This window comes from Ranitomeya imitator, chromosome 7 (genome assembly GCF_032444005.1).
Source record: "Ranitomeya imitator isolate aRanImi1 chromosome 7, aRanImi1.pri, whole genome shotgun sequence".
NCBI lineage: Eukaryota > Metazoa > Chordata > Amphibia > Anura > Dendrobatidae > Ranitomeya > Ranitomeya imitator.
Window position 1 is genome coordinate 184,887,056 of NC_091288.1, and position 16,016 is coordinate 184,903,071.

The following is a 16,016-nucleotide window of genomic DNA, read 5'->3' on the forward strand; positions in this document are numbered from 1 at the left end:
CGGCCTGCTCTCGGCCGCGTCCCAATCACAAACGGGCTCTGCCTAAACACACTTGCGGCAGCACCCTGATCAGCTGGAACAGGAGCCGTGACCAGATGACACGCGGCTCCCACAGACCTGCTCAGGTAGGGCAGCCATTGCGCTGCATCTCCCGGTGGCTTTTCCGGTCAAGGGGAGGACTTTGCCCCTTGGAAATATCCTCCGGCAGCACCATACCTCCTCACGTGAGCCAGGACGTCCATACCCGGGTTCTGGCCTCACGTATATCAGCTGAGGGAGGAACTAAAACAGAATCCCTCCGACGCTGCCTCTGGCACCGAAACCCCTGCCGCTCTTAACAAAACTTCACAGGGGGCAATCTAGCCCAGGCATCCTCTTTTCTCCACAGGTTCCCTTCTAGGAACAGGAAACCAACTGAGGAGCGAGGGGGGCTGCCCCTTTCTATCTCTCTGTAGGTTTCCTGTTCCATGGGACGGATCCCCTCTGTCAGTGGGTTATGTCGTGGCGAAAAGAAAAAAAAAGACTGACACCCTGCGTCTCTGGCTGTCTTATGTTTACCCGGCTGCAATCTGGATGATCAAGCGTGCAGTACACGGCGTGAGTAAAGTGTCTTGGTACCGGCGTGCGGTTGCCCACGGAAACTAGACAAAGGGAAGTCTGGCCTGATTAGGGACTGCACACTAAAGTCGTATACTATGTATTTCTAATGGACTGTGTGAAGAAGCCGTGCACTGTGTATTTCCAGTAGTCTGGGTGAAGAAGCCGTGTATTGTGTATTTCTAATGGACTGTGTGAAGTAACACATTAAAGGAATGTTTTGTCTGAACTTGCTTGGGTCACTGCCGGTTCACTGCGTATGGTGCTATCGCTGCATCACAACATTCAAAGCTGGAATATTGCATATTTTTATTTATTACATTTATTACCAAAATAAAGCACAACATATAAGGAAAAAAATATTTTCAGAATTACTGGGATATCAGACATTCCATCGGTATTACTGCAAAAAGTGACATGTCAAATTTCAAAAACTAGGTTTGGTCACTAATGGATTACAATGCCTTCTTCCCCAATGTGAGTTACCTCATGTCTAACAAGTTGAGACTTTAAATAAAAAAATATCCCACATTCGGGACATAAAATGGCTTCTCTCCTGTGTGAATTCCCTCATGTGTAACAAGATTTGATTTATGTGAAAAACATTTCCCACATTCTGAACATGAAAATGGCTTCTCTCCTGTGTGAATTCTCACATGTTTAACAAGAGTTGATTTATCTGAAAAACATTTCCCACATTCCGAACATAAAAATGGCTTCTCTCCTGAGTGAACTCTCTCATGTATAACAAGATGTGATTTGTGATTGAAACATTTTCCACATTCTGAACATGAAAATGGCTTCTCTCCTGTGTGAATTCTCTCATGTGTAACAAGAGTTGATTTGTCTTTAAAACATTTTCCACATTCTGAGCATGAAAATGGCTTCTCTCCTGTGTGAATTCTCTCATGTGTAACAAGAGTTGATTTCCCTGAAAAACATTTCCCACATTCCAAACATGAAAATGCCTTCTCTCCTGTGTGAACTCTCTCATGTGAAACAAGAGTTGTTTTCCTTGTAAAACATTTTCCACATTCTGAACATGAATATGGTTTCTCTCCTGTGTGAACTCTCTCATGTGTAACAAGATATAATTTTAGAGCAAAACATTCCCCACATTCCGAACATGAAAATGGCTTCTCTCCTGTGTGAACTCTCTCATGTGTAACAAGATATGATTTCTGTGAAAAACATTTCCCACATTCCGAACATGAAAATGGCTTCTCTCCTGTGTGAAGTCTCTCATGTGAAAGAAGATTTGTTTTCCTTGTAAAACATTTTCCACATTCTGAACATGAAAATTGCTTCTCTCCTGTGTGAACTCTCTCATGTGTAACAAGATATGATTTCCGTGAAAAACATTTTCCACATTCTGAACATGAAAATGGCTTCTCTCCTGTGTGAATTCTCTCATGTGTAACAAGATGTGATTTGTGTTTGAAACATTTTCCACATTCTGAACATGAAAATGGCTTCTCTCCTGTGTGAACTCTCTCATGTGTAACAAGATGTAATTTTAGAGCAAAACATTTCCCACATTCCGAACATGAAAATGGCTTCTCTCCTGTGTGAATTCTCTCATGTGTAACAAGATGTGATTTGTGTTTGAAACATTTTCCACATTCTGAACATGAAAATGGCTTCTCTCCTGTGTGAACTCTCTCATGTGTAACAAGATGTAATTTTAGAGCAAAACATTTCCCACATTCCGAACATGAAAATGGCTTCTCTCCTGTGTGAATTCTCTCATGTGTAACAAGATGTGATTTGTGTTTGAAACATTTTCCACATTCTGAACATGAAAATTGCTTCTCTCCTGTGTGAACTCTCTCATGTGTAACAAGATTAGATTTCCGTGAAAAACATTTTCCACATTCTGAACATGAAAATGGCTTCTCTCCTGTGTGACTTCTCTCATGTGTAACAAGATTTGATTTTTGGATGAAACATTTCCCACATTCTGAACATGAAAATAGCTTCTTCCTTGTGGGTGCTTTTTTATTTTCCACACTTCTTCTGTGACTTTTATTTTGTTTAAAAGTCTGTGATGAATTAGGACATCGTACTTTAAAAGGATCCATGTCTGAGATGTTAGCATGTTCTTCATATGGGTCTTGTGCAATACTTTTTTGGATATTGGAGCTGCTGGTACGACCATCTGTCAAGAATATAACTGATATGATTTTTGAGTCAAATTAACCTTAATACTTATATTTATCTAAATATAAAAAGTAAAAATAAAAAAAATACATAGAAATTGAAAATTGTGTAGCAAAGAGCTGTTATTAACTGACTAACGGTGAAATTTACATGATGTGATGATTTCACAAAGAATCAATTGTGCTAATGTTCATTCCCAATCACTGGCCAGAGGACACATCAAATAATAAAACATTTGTCATTAGTCACATATTTTATATAAAAATAAAAACGATCGTTGTTGACAGCACATTATCCCCTTTGTGTAAATTGAGGATGTTCTGCAAAAATAAAAAAGCCAAGAGATAAGGAAACAAATCATCATTCCTTCATCAAAATGAAAGCTAATAAGCCCCAATCACCTTCTATACCATCAATCACTGCTCATTGATGAAATTATATTCTCCTTGCAGCCGCTCGATTTTATTCTTCAGGAGACATAGAGGGATGTAGCAGTCACCTCTCTGTGTTAAGAGCTTCATGCACCACCTCAAGGACTTTAAGCGAGCGGCTGCAAGGAACATATTTCAATTTCAATTGGTAGCCGCTCTCCCAGTAAAACAGCCTAACATGCTTTAAATACAGGTCACCAATATATGTGAACGTAAATAGCATTTTTGTAGCTGACAGGTTATCTTTGTTCTCTCTCCCCATAGACAATAGATGAATGCTTGGCCGAACCGTTATGGCTATGTTGGATATCAAGGGCAGTGCGGTCAGCAGACTCAGGTAAAAGTAATGTTTATACGAACATCTATAATTACATGTCTATGTCTGTGGTCTGGACTGTTTTAGAATAATAAAGCATAATTGGTTTCCATATTGCATCCTCTGAGTGCTGTGGTAATTATGTCTGTACTTCACTGAACACTTCACATCGACCACTGGCACCCAATCCTCCATGTGAAGAGTGCAGGACTTGCTCATATTGTGTCACTTGTGCTTGGAGAAATGCTCAGGTGTCAGTACTACTAAGTGGTGTCTGACTCACACAATCGCTGACCGCTACATGAAGAACAGAGGAGCCGTATGGTCGTGTGTTAGGAAGTCATGGCCATGGAGAAATATAAAGATGGATAAGCCCAGGCAATTCTCTACTTTTTCTTATAATATACTCCTGGCTGTGACTATGAGACAATTACCTTAAAACAGTTTTTTTTTCTAATCTCCAGCTGGTTCCGTATATCAAATAGGTTACTTAGGTGATATATTAATCCTGGAACCAGAACCATGATGGATATGATGTAAAACACTAAACTAGATACTTTGCCAATGAGGTCTATCATGTGCCTTTGATGATCTATCATCGCAGTCTATTCTTAAATCCATATTATACACAACCGGTCTTATTACATGTTGCACTATCACAATGTCAACTCTATGTAATCTGTATTTTAGCCGAATGGGGAAATCTGTGGCCAAAAAAACACGCAAATTGGCTCTTCAGAGAGGAAGAGAACTAGAACTCTAGTGCCACCTATTGGAAGTAGCAATCCTAAAAGTCAATGTCGACCCTTTAACGAGCCTTGTCACAAGACTCAAGATAAAAGCCAAACCAGAATCTCAATTTGCAGATACTGTGTTTCAGGGTACTGAAGTCATGCAACAAGGCTCGTTAAAGGGTCGACATTGACATTTAGGTTTGCTACTTCCAAAAGGTGGCATTAGAGTTCTAGTCCTCTTCCTATCTGAAGAGACAATTTGCATATTTCCAGGAGGAGCATTGCAGCTTTAAGTCTCCTCATCTCGGCATGCTTAGCATGTCAATGTCCGCAAGGAGAAACAATACTTCTTGGATATAAAAAAAACACATAACATAAAACTTCAATTGTCCGGTCCGGTGAATGAGTAGAATGTGACTCTTTTCTCTGCTTTATTTAGTGGTGACTCCTCACTGGGGCAGTTACCTGTAGGAACGTCCTCTTTGCACCACTCATCCTCCCGCACATCACTTTCTCCTTTCTCCATTATGGCTTCAGCTTTGATATTCTTCAGATATTTTCCTGGATGTCAAAGCTGTGAAAGTAATAATGTAAAAGTCACAGACAGAAGAAAAACTCACATGGAATGTTCTAGATGGAGGCTTTTACTACAAGCTCATGGGGCACCTGAGCTGCCAAAAGATGCCGACATCTCCGCCTCCTATATCACTGGCACTGCCCTCAGTCAGTACGGCAGCGTGTAGTGATAGAAGCAGGCGTCACTGTAAGTAACTGCATTATGGCAAAGTGATTTCCTTCATTAAAGGCACTAGCAGTTTTATTTTTACATTATTTAAGCAATGTTTTGTCTGGAGATGTTGTATTTTTGGGATACACGCTATTTTTAGTGAGGTTGGAAACATTCTTTCTTTTTATGGTATTCATTTCTGATATAAATGTCATGTTAGAGAAGTTGTCTACCAATTTTTTTATATTTACATGAAGCCCAGTATGGTTTGAACCACATATGTCAATGTCTGTCCTGCGGGCCAAATCTGTCTGGCAAGGTGATTATATCTGGCCCACGATGTTCGCACCACCCCCTCCCCCTTCCCGGCATCACTTCAACTGTTCAGCATCCAGGACCGATACAGTTGAAGGTAAAAATGAATGAGGGATCTCAGCCATAATTCTCCTTCTGCATCTGATGTCTCAGCGCAGCAACTGCATCTGATGTCTCAGCGTAGCAACTGCAATAACTTTACTATTGCGCTCCAGCTGTGCTGAAAAGTGACGAGCTTCAGAGTACTCACTGTCGAGTCTGGAGCACTGGGGATAGCTGAGTATTTTTATTTTTAAAGTGGGGACCATTATGTAATATGGAGTATTTCTTGGGGCCATTATACTGTATGGAGAGATATGTGGGGCCATTATAGTGTATGGAGGACTATATGGAGGCATTACACTATATGGAGGACAAGTTGGGGCCCATTATACTGTATTTAGGTGTCACGCTGTGACAGATGTAAGTGAGAGGGGCCTAAAACAGTCCCGGGGAACTGCGTCCCTAACTATCCCTGTCTCAGGGGTACTCTTAATGGTAGTGAGGCCTGGGTCTCCAACCTTACTATGATCTTGTCCAGCAAGGGCCAGCTGGTGTAGATTGCCTTGACGCTACAATGGAAAGGGAAACAGTGGCTATCCTGGAAGAACGTGAAAGGGAGAACACCACCCCTGCCCAAGGTACCTTCCCTGCGTCTGTTCTGTCCAGGTCTACCACATTATTCTCCTTTTCTTTATGTCCACAAATCGAGTTTTGTGTTGGCAGATTTTCAAAATATTTCAAGTTACAGGAGGAGGAACAATTTAACTAGGGCACATCGATGGGTGCTGAAGGAATGAAAATTGATGAAGGATGCGCTTATTAAGCCAGTGGACAAGGTTTTTTTTTTTGGGGGGGGGGGGGGGGAGTGGTCATCTGGCCGACGGACCTGTATGAAAAGGAGGCTTTCCGCCAACTCAGGGATAGGGCAGCATACATTTCATTATCTAAAAATCCTGTTGGTGATTTCTCTGCAATCCTTAGTGGAATATTGGAAAAAGCTTTCAACAGGGCATCATCCCCAAGAGAATCTATGAGGGCCTTGTTGTCAAAAATCTGGTGATCCCTACTTTTTACTTGCTGCCTAAAGATCCACAAGAATTCATTGAATAGTACCTTCATCCATTGGTGGAGACGCTGCCCTCCTATGTCAGGAACACTACAGACGTCCTGGGGAAATGAAGTATGCAACCAGACATGCTCCTGGTCACAACTGATGTGGAGTCGCGCTATACAAGTATTGGACATTCCAATGGCTTAAGGGTGGCAAGATTTTTTCTTGAAACCAGCAATCTAGATCCTGATCTGCGCTCTCTCATCCTGGAACTGCTGGAATTTGTGCGGATACAATTTTTTTTACCAAAGGACCGGTTCTTTCTCAAGCAACGGTTCACTGAGATGGGTACAGCGTGTGCGCCATCGTACCCAAACCTCTTTCTCGGATTCTGGGAGAGGGAGGTCCTTGGTGATGGCGCTCGCGCCGCTTCCCATGCGCAGTTCTAGTATCGGTATATAGATGATTTTTTCAGCGTTTGGCAGGGTCCCAAGCCTGGGCTTCATGATTTCATCCATAAGCTAAATCAGAATCACTATAATATCAATTTAACGTATAAAATCGCAGTAAAAGAAATTGATTTTTTTGGACATCAGTTAAGATTGATGATATTGATGTCAGGGTCGTCACGACAATACCCTTCATCCACCAGTCATTCCAAATCAGATTAAGAGCATTGGTACCGGAGTGAAGGATGAGTCAGACAAAATGCTGGTTCAAACTCATTGCATGCTCGTACTTCCACACGTAGTGGGAACGTCACAGCAACTGGACTTTATTTCCTGATACACATTATATGATCTATTGGGGGAAGGTGTGCAGAGGGCGGGGTTAGGCGGGGTTTAAGCAATGTATCTAGTATTCAGTCCTTCTTGTTGGTCTGACGTCATCTGATGGATCCTCCTTCCTCCACGTCACTTTAAGTTTCCATTTCTCCAGAAACGATACTTTAGCTTCAGAAACGAAAGTAGATTCTTGGCAAGAACAAAAACTAAGGCAAAGGTGAATACTGGCAGCCATCTTAAATACAATTACATATGCATTAGCAAGCATGAAGGAAAAACTTATTGTTTCACAGCATAAGAATATATATAAAGTACAAAAGTGTATAAAGACATATATTTTCACCTTGACATTGATATGGTGCAGACTGACGTATTCCGTAAGGAAACGTCGGTCAATTCATTATTACATGTGTCTAGTGCACGTCTCCTCTACGATACGAGCTGTCCCAATAGGGCAGTTCCTACAGATGAGGAGGTTTTGCTCAGTGGATGGGCAGTTTGACGCCTAGGCTCTTGACCTCTCCAGAAGATTCCGGGATCGAGGTTACAGCCATAGGAGCACTAAACAGGGTTACCAATGGGCCAGGAAAGCAACGAGAGATCAACTTCTCTGTTCAACAACGACCAGCACTAAAAAGGATCAGCCTTTGCATTTATTACCACATTTAACAATCAATGGGGATCCATTTGTAGGATTCTACAGAAACATTAGCAAGTGTTAAAAACAGAACCCACTCTTGAACGAGTGATTCCGGACCATCTGCTTCTGACGGCGAGGTAGAAATTTGTGTGATATTTTGGTTAGAAGCCACTATGTGGCCAATCCTGCAAATCCTTTTGGGGCAGGTAGCCAAAAATGGTGTTGTTCTTGTGCAGCTTGCCGGAATATTGTCCGAGCTACATCATTTACAACAGCTAATGGTAGTAGGGATTACCGGATAACTAGTTATATCACATGTAGTACCACCCATGTGGTGTACTATGCCATCTGCATCTGTAACCTAATTTATGTGGGGCTTACCTTGCGTGAATTTAGGATTAGGACACGAGAGCATGTGAGGGACATCGTGGCGGCCAAACAGTTGGATGGAGATGTTGAGCGCAAAACCATTCCTAGGCATTTAAAGCTGTGCGATTACTCTGAACTGATCGCATTAAAGATCCGTGGGATAGATAAGGGGCATTGTGGTACGAGAGGTGGGGATTTGAAACAGGTCCTTGCGCAGCTTGAATGCCATTGGATTGTTACTTTGGGCACGATGTTCCCGCATGGTCTCAATGAGAAATTATCCTTTGTTCCTTTTTTATGAATACACTGCTGCATTTCCTTCATGGCCTGTATTAGGAGTCACTAGTTAGCATTATTTATGCTCACCTATGTAGCTGTTTGTTTTTGGTTTATAGATGGTTTTTGCATTTCCTTTTTCTTTTCTCCCCAATAAAGTTGTATGTTTTTATTTTTTCTCTTTTTTATGTTCTTTTTAACAGTGTTATATCACTAGGGACATCTTAGGGGATCTTCACCACTTCATTAGATGGTTCTCTATTCCTAATTATTGAATGGACTTCAGTATAATGTAGCGGACGGATATCGTATAAAATAGTGAAGATATTTATAAATATATGTGCTGAAGTCTTTATCTTCTGTCTTTCATGACCTATGTTCATTATATTCTTGTTCCTTCATTATTTGTTGTTTTCTATCTTTTTCATATATATTCATAGCATACTGCATTAATATACTTACCAGGCATGCTTTAATCTATTGCCCACATTTAAAATTGGTGCGGCATTGAGAGCATGTGCGGTGGGTCCCTTGCCGCCTCACGTCATTGAAGGCATCCTTTTGGCTCGGTGTGGGTAGATGACGTCACAGGAAGTTTTCTCCTTACACGCTCCATAGCCTGGACAGCTGGAGGTGACGTGTTATGGATTTTCAATCCCCATGGGTTACATATAATGTTCTATACAGAATAATGGACCCCATATATTGCTCCATACAGAATAATGGAACTCATATTGCCCCATACAGTATAATGGCCCCACATAATGCTGCATACAGTATACTGGCTCCATATAATGTACCACAGTATAATGGAACCCATATGAATCTACATACAGAATAATGACCCCATATAATGCTCCATATAGAATAATTGACCCCCATATAATGCGCCATACAGAATAATGAAAAAGAAAAAATAATCTCCAGCATGAATCTTCTAAAAAGTCAATTTATTGAAAACACTTTAAAATGCAAACATTTGCAAAAAAGAGATGGGGGTCCCAGGTGGTCAACGCCGACGCGTTTCGACCATCAGGTCTTAGTCATGGCATGAAAATGGAACCACATATTAACATTTTATTATTATTGGTTGTATAAAATGTTAATATGTGGTTCCATTTTCATGCCATGACTAAGACCTGATGGTCGAAACGCGTCGGCGTTGACCACCTGGGACCCCCATCTCTTTTTTGCAAATGTTTGCATTTTAAAGTGTTTTCAATAAATTGACTTTTTAGAAGATCCATGCTGGAGATTATTTTTTCTTTTTCATTGCTGGCTCTGGACTACGCCCCTGACCAAGGCGGCTCCGTGCATGGACATCATTGCACTGTTGAGGGATTGGTGAGCTGACTTATTTTCTTCCCATTTTTTCCTTTTTCCCTATTTTTGTATTATACAGAATAATGGACCCCATATAATGTTCCATACAGAATAATAGATCCCATATAATGCTGCATACAGTATAATGGCCCCATATATTTCTCAACACAGAATAATGGGCCCCATATATTGCTCCATTTATAAAAAAAAACAAAAACAAGAACAAATACTCCATTCTCCCGTTGTGTTCCCCGCTGCCAGTGCTCCAGAGTCCTCTGCTCCGGTCAGGCCTCCTCAGTATATTCTAAGTTCTGACTCCCTGTGACGTCTCAGCACAGAGAGCGCTGTAGTGACAACAACGTGACCTCTGCACTGAGACGTCTCAGATAGAATGACGCTAAGCAGACTGGAGCAGCGGACACCAGCGCGCTGGCATCGGATTCGGGCCTCCCTAACTGTAGTGCACCGAGTCCCAGATCATCTACTCAGCTAGCCGAGAGCAGGAAGGCCCGCAGCAGAATTCTGCCACCACCCTTCAGGCTCCCACATGACTCATCTAGTCTTCTTCTGGGACAGGTCCTGTTTGTACTGCACATGGCAGCATTTTTAGCGCATGCACAGTACAAACTTCAGGGGTGGGGAAGGAAATTCACTGGACGGTGTTTATTTCTGCCAGAGGCAACAGACAGCAGAGAAAAGAATCAGGTTTTTATGGACTGTCCATAAATTTACAGACTGTTGGCAACTATGACCTTGATGCAAGCTCAATAATTGAGCCCACATCTCGGCTAGCAGATGATGGATGTGATATTCAGAAATCATCTGCCTCTAAAATTGCAAAAATAGAAAAAAAAAAAACAAACAAAAAAAACAGCTCACCCCTGCTATATGAGTACGATTCTCAGTACAGGGGAAGCCACACTTGCTACACTCCATGCTGTACAGATCCAAAATAAAAAAATCCTCCAGAAAGAAAATCCAGGTATAAAATAGAAATTTATCCCAGTGCGGTTAAAAAGTGAATGACATCTTCAATTCCATCCAGCAATATAGTATAAATTTCCTTCGCATTTCTGACTATACACCAGTCCTTATTCATGGATACTAAAATTAATCATAATGACAACTCAAAACACCCAAATGACCCTGATCAAAAGTTCACAGACCCCATTTCTTAATATCGTATATTGCCCGGGGCGTGGCCTGAATGTCCATGTGAACGGACGCTTGGCTGAGCGCTCCCGCTGCTGTTTTGTTAAAATCCTGTAAGATCGCCGCTGACCAGCTTCTTGCGGTGCTTACCGGCTGTCAGAGGGTCCCGGGAGAGCAGCGGTGTTCAGCGGCAGCCCCGGGGTCAGTAAATATGACCAGGAGACGGCAGAAGGACGCCGGAGCCGGGGATGCAGGGGCCGGCCAAGATGTCGCCGATGCAAGGGAGAAGGCAGACAAGGAGAACGCTGCATGCCAGAAACGAATGGCGGTGGCGGCAGAGCTCCAGCAGTTTGCTAGAGTGGAGGCCGCAGAGGAAGCCGGAGCTGACACTGAGGAGGAGGAGGAGAGCCCTGCAGAAGAGCAAGAGGTACAGCAGAGGAGCGGGGATGGCAGCATGGCGGTGGTAGTAGGGGGATCTGAAGACATGGCGTCAGGAGCAGAGCCCACCCTCAGAGACGTTTTTGTGCTGGTGTCTTCATGCAAACAGTCACTGACCCAGCAGATACAGGATGTCAAGGGAGACACAGCTCAAATAAATGCAGCCCTGCAGAAGATTGACAAACGCATGGGGGTGGTAGAGGAGAGAGTGAGCACTGCGGAAGATCATATAGTGCAGCTGCAAAAAGCTGAGAAGTTTGCTCAAGCAATATCAGAGCTAGCTGCAAAAAATGAGGCTCTGGAGAATAGGTCCAGAAGAAATAACATACGTATAGTGGGCATCCCTGAAAAAACTGAGGGGAGGAATCCCACTGAGTATATTGAAAGCTGGCTGTTGGAGACCTTTGGTGACGCAATGCTGACAAAAGTGTTTGCGGTTGAGAGAGCTCATAGGGTCCCACCGAAACCACCTGTCCCTGGAGCGATCCCCCGTACCATGCTTGCCAAAATTCTAAATTACAGAGACATATCCTGAGGAAGGCTAGAGATATGACGGATTTGACAGTTGGAGGTCAAAGAATTGCTATCTACCCCGACTATTCCGCCCTGGTCCAGAAACAATGGATGATGTTCACGGGTATCAAGAGATGGCTGAGAGAACTGGGAGTGCAATACTCCATGATGTTTCCAGCACGACTAAGAGCGGTCACGTTTGATAAGATTCATTTTTCCAGACGCCGGAGGACACTACTCAGTGGATTGGCATCAATGCTAAAAGACTTAAAGGAAAGGGAGATTGAAATTATGGGGTGATCCGGATGGGGGATATTTCACTGTCAAAAGAAAAGAGATTTGTGACTGACAGTATATTTGTTATGAGGATGTGAAAGTTTGAGGGTGGAGCTGGGCATTACTAAGTAAATGGCCTGGGAGTGTTGAAAGGGCTGTTGGGTAAGGGGGAGGAAGGGTATGCGGCGTACTATAAGTTTATTTAGTTTTTTGCATTTGCAATTTAATACAAGTTGGAATCTTTTATTCTGTTAAGAATTGCACAGAATTTTGTTATAAACGGTAGCGGGAGGCGGGTGGAGAAGGTAATGTTAACAAGAGTGTTCGCAATGGGCGATGGTGCCCCACTCTTGAAAAGAGGCAGAATGTATAGTGTTGGGGGGATAGTGGGGGGAAGAGGGGTTTGGATAGGGGGGAGGGAAGTTAGACAGCTCAAGACCAAGAGTAACGACATATCTAAAGATGATGAGTCACATGATGGGGGGCCGCTTTAGGATACTGAGTTGGAATGTGAGAGGTTTGGCGGATAAGGCTAGGCGAGCTGCGAGTTTGCAGTATGCAAGGGACCAACGGGCTTCTATGATATGCTTGCTGGAGACGCACTTGGTGCGGGAGAAGGTGGACGTACTAAATAGAAGATGGATTCAGAAGGGATATCATTCTACCTTTTCGACGTGCTCAAGGGGTGTTTCAGTCTTGGTACCGGTGGGAGTGCAGTATGAAGAGGTGAAGATATGTGTGGATGGTCAGTATGTGGTGATACAATGTATATTATATGGAGTGAGGGTGTGCATTGCGGCAATGTATATTCCATCTCCCTGTTCAAGCAGGAAGATTAGAGAGGTGTTGGAGAAGGTGGAACCATGGGGACCGATACCACTGTTAATTATTGGGGACTTGAATAATATTTGTGATGATTTTTGGGATAAAAATAAGAACACCCAGAATAAGTCGGGGGGGGGGGGGGGGGGGGGGGGGAAGCACACTACAACAGTTGGCACCTATGTCCGGGAAATAGGTATGATTGACCTGTGGAGAGTTAGACATGTTGGAGAGGGAGGGTACTCATGTTATTCACCAGATCATGCTACGTTGTCCAGAATTGACATGGCGCTGGGTAATCGTCTGTTAGACACCATGGTGGGGGAGGTGCGTTATCTGTCGAGGGCCCTTTCGGATCATAGTCCAATTGAGGTGGAGTTTAAATTGTTGGGGACACAGGCCGTAAACAGGAGAGAATGGAAGATCCATCCTAATTGGTTACATAGTATTGATTTGGAATGTATAGGGCAGGAGGTGGCGGAATTCTTTGTTTTAAATGAGGGGAGTACAGATGCTCTTACTGTTTGGGATGGAATGAAGGCGTACCTGAGAGGGCTACTATTTAGAGATATTAGTAGGTGTAAGCGGAAGACGAGAGAGGCAGAAAAGGTGGTGGTTGATGAGTTGAGGGCTGCAGAGGACGAGTGGAGTGTTGGGAACTCCTGAGGCTGGGAAAAGGTTGAGAACAGCGCAAAATCATATGGGAAAAATTCTGTTGGGAAAAGCTGAAAGGAAGCGGGAATTTCAAAGGGTGACTTATTTTCAGGAGGGAGAAACAGTGGGCCACATGCTGTCGTTGGTGGCTTCTGCTCAGAGAAGTACCTCATATGTCCATTCGTTGGCATCTGTTGGTGGAAGCAGAGTATCTGAAACATCTGAGATTTTAAAGGTTTTTGCGGACTTCTATTCCTCCCGGGTTGATGAGTCGGTCGGAGATACAGTGGCTTTCTTGGAGAGTCTTGGGTTGCCGAAATTGAGTGAGGTGGATAGGGAGAGCTTGGAAGCCCCTATCACAGAGGAGGAACTGAGTCGGGCACTGAAGTCCATGGCCAGTGGGAAGGCGCCTGGGGTCAATGGGTTGCCCGCTGAAATTTATAAAAGCTTGGGGGAGGTCTTGATTCCTAGATTAAAGTCGGTTCTGGAGTCAGGGGTGCCTGCCAGCTTCTATGAGAGAGGCCATTATAGTGGTTATTCCGTAGGAGGATAAGGATTTGGGGAAACCTGAGTCATATCGTCCAATCTCTTTGCTAACCATGGATGTCAAGCTTCTGGCCAAGGTGTTAGCTTCCCGTCTGTCTAGTGTCATCAGTAACCTGGTGCATCCGGATCAGTCTGGCTTTATGCCCGATAGATCTACAGCGGTTAATCTGCGGAGGCTGTATATGAATCTGCAGTTGAAGTCTGATAACTGTGGCCAGAAAGTTATTGCGTCCTTGGATGCCCATAAGGCACTTGATAGTGTGGAGTGGGGATATCTCTGGCAGGTATTGAAGTGTATGGGTTTTGGACCGCAGTTTGTATCCTGGATTCAACTGCTATATTCATTGCCGACGGCTAGAATCAGAGTAAACGGGGAACTATCTCAGCCTATAAAGCTGGCTAGAGGCACAAGGCAGAGATGCCCACTCTCACCTCTTTTGTTTGGTCTGGCTGTGGAGCCCTTGGCCGCCAAGACTCGACAGTCTGATGAGGTCCCCGGGTTTAGGTATGGGAGGGTTGAGGAAAAGATAGCGCTGTATGCGGACGATGTTTTGTTGTTTTTGGCTGACCCGGATGATTCCTTGAGAGGGGCCATTGAGATCATTGAGAGTTTTGGTTCCTTGTCGGGGCTGACGATAAATTGGGATAAATCGGTCCTGTTCAAGGTAGATGGTGTGGGAGAGAATGTGAGTGAGCCATTGGGAGAGGGGAGGCTGAAGGTGGCATCTCATTTTAAATACCTTGGGATATGGATTTCGGTGCCAGTTACGGAGTTTTTACAGAGGAATTTGACTCCGGTCATGGGAGTGCTTAAGGCAAAATTAGATGCGTGGAATAAGCTACATTTATCGGTGGTAGGTAGGGTTAATCTTATTAAAATGGTGCTGATGCCCAAAATACTATACGTCCTTCATAACGCGCCAGTTTGGATTCCACGTGGGAAATTTCGTCAGATTAATGCCCTTTTTAGAAGTTTGATATGGGGAGGCAATACCCACGTATTAGCCTGGAAACGCTTCAGCGACCCAAGGAAGATGGTGGTTTGGCTTTGCCCAACCCTGAATTATATTGCAGCCCAGAGTCAACATTTGAAGGGCTGGGCGCGGGAGGCGTCTTCCAGTGCGGTACAACACTTGATGGAGGGGGTGACAAACCGACGTCCGGTGGTGCAGTGTTTGGAGGATGGCTCCTTGGGAGCTCTGGGGAAACTGTATCCAACCATGTTTCTGATACGTAAGTTGTGGAACAGATTGAGGCAGATTCGGGGGGTTACGGGATTGACTAAATTCACACAGATATGGTTTAATAATAATTTAGTGGAGTTTGCGGCTCTGGGGGTGCCGACGGAGTGGCAGGCTAAGGGAATCTGTTTTGTTAGTCAGATAGTTCAACAACGAGTGTTAAAATCCTTTTCCAAATTGCAGGGAGAGTTCGGACTGAGACCCTCTGGGGAATACCAATATACTCAGATGAGACACGCCTTTGGAGTTCAAAACAGGGGCGCTGGCATTAGGATTCAAGAAGACATAGTATTGGAATATGCGTGTGGTGACGGAACTACAGGGGAGTTATTTCCACCCTGTATAAAGACCTATTGCATACACATTTGTTGGATATTCCTATAAAAGCGAGAGCTAAGTGGGAGAGAGATCTAGGCCCAATGGAGAATGAAACCTGGGAGTCGGTATTGGAGTGGGTTCCACGAGTATCATTAAGTGAGCCGTATAGGCTGTCGCAGCTATACATCTTGCATAGAGTCCCCGGAAGTCTTGCATAAAGCGGGGTTGCGTGCCGACTGAGTGCCCGAGATGTGGGGCTGAGAATGCAGAAAAATTTCATATGATGTGGA

The 16,016-nt window shown here is 43.7% G+C and overlaps 1 protein-coding gene and 1 pseudogene across 1 annotated transcript in view; both read right to left on the reverse strand.

Moving 5' to 3' along the window:
- LOC138645813 (oocyte zinc finger protein XlCOF7.1-like) overlaps positions 1–16,016 on the reverse strand; it is a 160,105-nt gene that overhangs the window by 127,615 nt on the left and 16,474 nt on the right. The gene's annotated exons all lie outside the window — the stretch shown is intronic.
- Positions 892–16,016, reverse strand: part of LOC138645821 (zinc finger protein 585A-like) — a 48,284-nt pseudogene continuing 33,159 nt past the window's right edge.